The following is a 7,679-nucleotide window of genomic DNA, read 5'->3' on the forward strand; positions in this document are numbered from 1 at the left end:
TTTTCCTACTAGTTTGGGGTTTCTTTTGCTGTTGTTTTTTCTAGATCCTTTAGATGCATGAATAGTTAATTTATTTGGTATCTTTCCAATTACTTGATGCAGGCACCAATTGCTATAAACTTTCTTCTTAACACGGCTTTTGCTGTATCCCATAAGTTTTGCTATGTTGTATTGTCTTCATTTGTTTCCAGAAATTTGTTGATTTCTCTTTTGATTTGTTCTATGACCCACTGTTCATTCTCCATGTGTTTGAATATATTTTAGAGATTCCTGAGTTGTTGATTTCTAGCTTCATTACATTGTGGTCCAAGAATATGCATGATATTATTTTGATGTTTTTGAATTTGCTGAGACTTGCCTTATTGCTTAGCATGTGGTTAATCCTAGAGAAAGTTCCATGTTCTGGTGAGAAAAATTTTTTTTGTGGCTGTACGGTGGAAGGCTCTATAGATATCTATCAGATCCTTTTGGTATTCTGTTGATTAACTCTTTTTTTCTGTGTTGAATTTCTGTCTGATTGATCTTTCTATTGCTGAAAGTGGAGTATTGAATTCCCCCATTACTATTGTATTTGAGTCTCTATCTCCCTTTAAATCCATCAACATTTCTGTTTAATAGCTAGGTACCCTGTAATTAGTTGAATATACATTTATAGTAGTCACATCTTCCTGTTGAATTGATCCTGTAATCATTATATAGTGTCCTTTGTCTCTTTCAATAGTTTTTGTGTTAAGGTCTATTTTCTCTGTAATTAGGATGGCTATACCATCTCATTTTTGGTTTCCTTTAGCATGGATTATCTTTTTCCATCATTTCACTTTCAGTCTGTGTACATTTTTATTGGTGGATGTGTTTTTTGTAGGCAGCAAATATATGGATTTTGTTTTTTAATCCATTCAGCCAGTCTGTGTTTTTCAACTGGAGATGTGAGACCATTTACACTCAGGGTGACTGTTATTAAGTACTGACTTTGCCCTACCATATTACCGTTAATAGTCCTAATTTTTTCTTTTGGTTACCTTTGTGCTTTTATGGGTACATTTTCTGCATAAATATTCTTTCATAGTGATGTTCCTGTTTCTGTGTTTCTGTTAGCACATCTTTGTAGTGCTGGGCAAGATAGTTACAAATTCTTTTAAATTCAGTTTGCTGTGGAAGATCTTTATTTCTACTTAATTCATAAGTGAGAGCTTTGCAGGGTTCAGTTTTCTCTTAGGATTTGATTTATATTGCCATCTCTCTTTGCCTGTAGAGTTTCTGATGAGAAGTCTGCAGTGAGTCTAAATGGGTTTTCTCTGAATGTGATTTGGTGTTTCTCTAATGCACATTTTAGAATCTTCATAAAAATGTTTTACTGTGGGGAGTTTTACAACAATGAATCATGGCAAAGATCTTTTCTGGTTATGTGTATTGGGAGATCTGTGTACTTCCTGTAATTGGATGTCTCTTTCTTTCTCTGGTTTGGGGAAGTTTTCTTTTACTATTGCTTTTTTTGTTTAAAGATTCATTTATTCTGCTTGAAATTCAGAATTACATAGAGAGAGAAGAGGAGGCAGAGAAAGGGAGGTCTTCCATCTGCTGGTTCACTCCCTAGTTGGCCAGAATGGCTGGAGCTGCGCCGATCTGAAGCCAAGAGATAGGCGCTTCTGGATTTCCCACATCGGTGCAGGGGCCCAAGGACTTGGGGCCATTTTCTGCTGCTTTCCCAGGCCATAGTAGAGAGCTGATTAGGAAGTGGAGCAGCAAGGACTTGAACCAGTGCCCATATGGGATGTCAGCAAGGCAGGCAGAGGCTTTACACATTATGCCAGAGCGCTGACCCCTTCTTTTACTATTTCATTAAGAAGGTCTTCTAATCCTTTCTCTCATTCCATGCCTTCTGCATTTCCTAGGATCTGTACATTTCTTCGTTTCATATTATTTGCATATCTCCAACTATTTTAACTTTTATTTAATAAATATAAATTTCCAAAGTACAGCTTATGGATTACAATGGCTTTTTCCCCCCATAACTTCCCTCCCACCTGCAACCCTCCCTTCTCCCACTTCCTCTCCCATTCCATTCACATGAAGATTAATTTTCAATTATCTTTCTATACAGAAGATCAATTTAGCATATATTGATTAAAGATTTCAACAGTTTGCACCCACAAAGAACATAAAGTGTAAAATACTGCAAAATACTAGTTACAGCATTAATTCACATTGAACAACACATTAAGGACAGAGATCCTACATGAGGAGTAAGTGCACAGTGACTCCTGTTGTTGACTTAACCAATTGACACTCTTGTTTATGGCATCAGTAATTTCCATAGGCTCTAGTCATCAGTTGCCAAGGCTATGGAAGCCTTTTGAGTTCATTGACTCTGAAATTTTTTAGACAAGGTCATAGTCAAAGTGGAAGTTGTCTTCTCCCTTCAGAGAAAGGTACCTGCTTCTTTGATGGCCCGTTCTTTCTACTGGGATCTCACTAGCAGAGATCTTTCATTTAGGTCCTCTGTTTTTTTTTCAGAGTGTCTTGGCTTTCCATGCCTAAAATACTCTCATGGGCTCTTCAGCCAGTCTGAATGCCTGAAGAGCCGATTCTGAGGCCAGAGTGCTGTTTAGGACATCTGCCATTCTATGAGTCTGCTGTGTATCCCGCTTCCTATGTTGGATCATTCTCTCCCTTTTTAGTTCTATCAGTTAGTATTAGCAGACACTAGTCTTGTTTGTGTGATCCCTTTGACTCTTAGAAATACAGAGCCATCAACTGAGAACTGAAATTGATCACTTGGACTAGTGAGATGGCATTGGTATATGCCACCTTGATGGGATTGTATTGGAATCCCCTGACACATTTCAAACTCTACCATTTGGGGCAAGTCAGCTTGAGCATGTCCCAAATTGTACATCTCCTCCCTCTCTTATTCCCAATCTTATATTTAACAGAGATCACTTTTCACTTAAATTTAAACAGCTAAGAATAATTGTGTGTTAATTAAAGAGTTCAATAAATAATTTTAAGTAGAACAAAAAAATACAAAAAGGGATAAAGTATTAATTTGTGCATGAACAGTCAGGATAAGGGCTGATAAAGTCACTGTTTCTCATAGTATCCATTTCATATCAACATTTTCCTTTCTGGTGCTCAGTTAGTTGTCACCAATCAGGGAGAACATATGATATTTGTCCCTTTGGGACTGGCTTGAATTACTCAGCATGATGTTTTACAGATTCCTCCATTTTGTTGTAAAGGATCAGATTTCATTTTATTTTTTACTGCTGTATAGTATTCTATAGAGTACATGTCCCATAATTTTTTTTTATTAATAAACATTTATTTAATGAATATAAATTTCCAAAGTACAGCTTCTGGGTTACAATGGCTTCCCCCTCCCAAAAAATCCCTCGTACCCACAACCCTCCCCTTTCCCACTCCCTCTTCCCTTCCAATCACATCATGATTCATTTTCAATTCTCTTTATATACAGAAGATCAGTTTAGTATATATTAGGTAATGATTTCAACAGTTTGCCCCCATATAGCAACACAAAGTGAAAAAAAATACTGTTGGAGTACTAGTTATAGCATTAAATAACAGTGCACAGCACATTAAAGACAGAAATCTACATAATATTTTTTTAAAAAATTAATTAATTTTCTATGCCATTTCCAACTAAACACCAGGTTTTTTTATTCATTTCCAATTCTCTTTATATACAGGAGATCGATTCAGTATATAATTAGTAAAGATCTCATCAGTTTGTACCCATGCAAAAACACAAAGTGTAAAAATACTGTTTCATCACTAGTTATAGCATCACTGCACATTAGACAACACATTAAGGACAGATTCCACATGAGACGTAATTACACAGTGGCTCCTGTTGCTGACTTAACAATTTGACACTCCTGTTCATGGCGTTAGTAATCTTCCTAGGTTCTAGTCATGAGTTGCCAGGGCTATGGAAGCCTTTAGAGTTCGCTGACTTTGATCTTATTCCGCTAGGGTCATAGTCAAAGTGGAAGTTCTCTCCTCCCTTCAGAGAAAGGTACCTTCTTCTTTGATGGCCCCGTTCTTTCCACTGGGATCTCACTCACAGAGATCTTTCATTTAGGTCTTCTTCTTTTTTTTCTTTTCAATGGTTTCTTGGCTTTCCATGCCTAAAATACTCTCATGGGCTCTTCAGCCAGATCCGAATGCCTTAAGGGCTGATTCTGAGGCCAGAGTGTTGTTTAGGACGTCTGCCATTCTATGAGTCTGCTGTGTATCCCACTTTCCATGTTGGATCTTTCTCTCCCTTTTTGATTCTATCAGTTAGTATTAGCAGACACTTGTCTAGTTTTTGTGATCCCTTTGATTCTTAGACCTATCAGTGTGATAAATTGTGAACTGAAATTGATCAGTTGGACTAGTGAGATGGCATTGGTACATGCCACCTTGATGGGATTGTATTGGAATCCCCTGGCACATTTCTAACTCCATCATTTGGGGCAAGTCTGATTGAGCATGTCCCAAATTGTACATCTCCTCCCTCTCTTTTTCCACTCTTAAATTTAATAGGGATCACTTTTCAGTTTAAATTTAAACACCCAAGAATAATTGTGTGTTAATTACAGAGTTCAACCACTAGTACTAGAACAACAACAACAACAACAAATACTAAAAAGGATAAAGAATTACATTGTACATCTAGAGTCAGGACAAGAGCTGATCACGTCATTGTTTCTTATAGTGTCCATTTCACCTCAGCAGGTTTGCTCTTTGGCGCTCAGTTAGTTGTCACCGATCAGGGAATACAAATGATATTTGTCTCTTTGGGACTGGCTTAATTCACTCAGCATGATGTTTTCCAGATTCCTCCATCTTGTTGCAAATGACCGGGTTTCGTTGTTTCTTACTGCTGTATAGTATTCTATGGAGTACATGTCCCATAATTTCTTTATCCAGTCTACTGTTGATGGGCATTTGTGTTGGTTCCAGGTCTTAGCTATTGTGAATTGAGCTGCAATCAACATTAATGTGCAGATGGCTTTTTTATTAGCCAAATTAATTTCCTTTGGGTAAATTCCAAGGAGTGGGATGGCTGGGTTGTATGGTAGGGTTATGTTCAGGTTTCTGAGGAATCTCCAGACAGACTTCCATAGTGGCTTAACCAGTTTGCATTCCCACCAACAGTGGGTTAGTGTCCCTTTTTCCCCACATCCTCGCCAGCATCTGTTGTTGGTAGATTTCTGAATGTGAGCCATTCTCACCGGGGTGAGGTGAAACCTCATTGTGGTTTTGATTTGCATTTCTCTGATTGCTAGTGATCTTGAACATTTTTTCATGTGTCTGTTGGCCATTTGGATTTCCTCTTTCGAAAAGGTCCTTGGCCCATCTCTTAAGTGGGTTGTTTTGTTGTTGTGGATTTTCTTGATTTCTTTGTAGAATCTGGTTATCAACCCCTTATTTGTAGTATAGTTTGCAAATATTTTTTCCTATTCTGTCGGTTGCCTATTTACTTTCCTGACTGTTCCTTTGCAGTACAGAAACTTCGCAATTTGATGCAATCCCAAATGTTAATTTGGCTTTGACTGCCTGTGCTTCTGGGGTCTTTTCCAAAAAGATTTTGCCTGTACCTATGTCTTGCAGGGTTTCTCCAATGCTCTCTAATAATTTGATGGTTTTGGGTCGTAGATTTAAGTCTTTAATCCATGTTGAGTGAATTTTTGTGTAAGGTGAAAGGTAGGGGTCTTGCTTCAAGCTTCTGCACGTGGAAATCCAATTTTCCCAGCACCATTTATTGAATAGACTGTCCTTATTCCAGGGATTAGTTTTGGATCTTTGATCAAATATAAGTTGGCTGTAGATGTTTGGGTTGATTTCTGGTGTTTCTATTCTGTTCCATTGGTCTATCCATCTGTTTCTGTACCAGACCATGCTGTTTTGTTATCAACTGCCCTGTAGTATGTCCTGAAATCTGGTATTGTGATGCCTCTGGCTTTGTTTTTGTTGTACAAGATTGCTTTGGCTATTCGAGGTCTTCTGTGTCTCCATATGAATTTCAGCATCATTTTTTCCAGGTCTGAGAAGAAGGTCTTTGGTATCTTGATTGGTGTTGCATTGAATGTATAAATTGTTTTTGGGAGAATAGACATTTTGATGATATTGATTCTTCCAATCCATGAGCATGGAAGATTTCTCCATTTTTTGGTATCCTTTTCTGTTTCTTTCTGTAAGGTTTTGTAGTTTTCATCGTAGAGATCTTTAACATCCTTGGTTAAGTTTATTCCAAGGTATTTGATTGTTTTTGTAGCTATTGTGAATGGGATTGATCTTAGAAGTTCTTCCTCAGCCGTGGCATTTCCTGTGTATACAAAGGCTGTTGATTTTTTTTGTATTGATTTTATATCCTGCTACTTTTCCAAACTCTTCGATGAGTTCCAGTAGTCTCTTAGTAGAGTTCTTTGGGTCCCCTAAATAAAGAATCATATCATCTGCAAAGAGGGATAGTTTGAGTTCTTCCTTCCCAATTTGTATCCCTTTAATTTCTTTTTCTTGCCTAATAGCTCTGGCTAAAACTTCCAGAACTATATTGAATAGCAGTGGTGAGAGTGGGCATCCTTGTCTGGTACCAGATCTCAGTGGAAATGCTTCCAACTTTTCCCCATTTTTTTTTTTTTTTTGTGCATCCATACATTTATTCTTTCACTCTCTAGTTTTGGGTCATGTGCACACACAGTGGAGGCTGGGCTATGGTCCAGCAGACCGTATGTAAGCTGTACCAGCCCTACCCCCTGCTCTTCTGGGGCCCTCTTGCCTTCTGGTTAGGGGGTTCACGAAGGCCAGAACTCGGAGGAGCTCAAACACGGAGGCTCTGGCTGTGCTCTGCCCATGCAGGGGCTGGGCAGGTGGACCAGCAAGTCTGTGCAGAGGGGCAGCTAGAAACTCCTCAGCTGCTGCTTGACAAGTTCTTTGCAGGGCACATACTGCTCCATACTGACCTGTGCTTTCTTCAGCAGATCAGATATAGGAGCACAGCAGTCGGGCCTGAGCCTCTCCAACTCTAAGGTGATGATGACCAAGGCCAGTGTGGAGCCCTTGAACTGCAGCAGCTGGTGGCCGGCCATACAGTGCTGCAGCTGCCTGGTCAGGGACGCGACGTGGAGGGAAGGATTCCTCTGAGGCAGCAGCTCCATCACTTGGGGCCAGCTCAGGACCACCAGGGCGTGGAACAGAGTCAAGAAATCCAGCGGCGTCGCCTCTCTCTCCATCAATGTCTCAGGTTTCTGACGTTTTTGTCTTACCTCCCATTCGTTCCCGCGCTGGCGAGATTCTTCGGCTCGGCTCCCATGGCTGGGCTTCCACGTGGTAGGCTCCCTGTAGGTCCTCTGTGTCACATCCACTAGATCCGGAAGTGTTTCCTCCCCTTTTTTTTCTTGAGTCTTTTCCTGAGGCTTCAGTAATTCCACTTTTATGAAACTTTATTTTGCCAGACTATCCGTGTACGTCCTCACTATCTGCCATCTAGGCTTCGCTCCCTGGTTGTTCTCTGTCTTCTAAATCTGATAATCTCTCTTCTGTTTCACTGACTCTGTTTTTAAGTCTCTCTAATGTGTTTGTCATTTGATCTATTGAGTTCTTCATTACATTTTGATTTCTCTTCACTATAACCCTTTCCTGTTCTACTAGTTTCTGTGTTTCATTTTGAT

At 39.4% G+C, this 7,679-nt stretch overlaps 1 pseudogene; it reads right to left on the bottom strand.

The window, feature by feature from the left end:
• The window catches only part of LOC133756587 (transmembrane emp24 domain-containing protein 5-like), a 91,606-nt pseudogene extending 84,365 nt beyond the window's left edge, over positions 1-7,241 (bottom strand).
• Between the last annotated feature and the right edge of the window lie 438 nt (positions 7,242-7,679).

Source organism: Lepus europaeus, chromosome 3, assembly GCF_033115175.1.
Source record: "Lepus europaeus isolate LE1 chromosome 3, mLepTim1.pri, whole genome shotgun sequence".
NCBI lineage: Eukaryota > Metazoa > Chordata > Mammalia > Lagomorpha > Leporidae > Lepus > Lepus europaeus.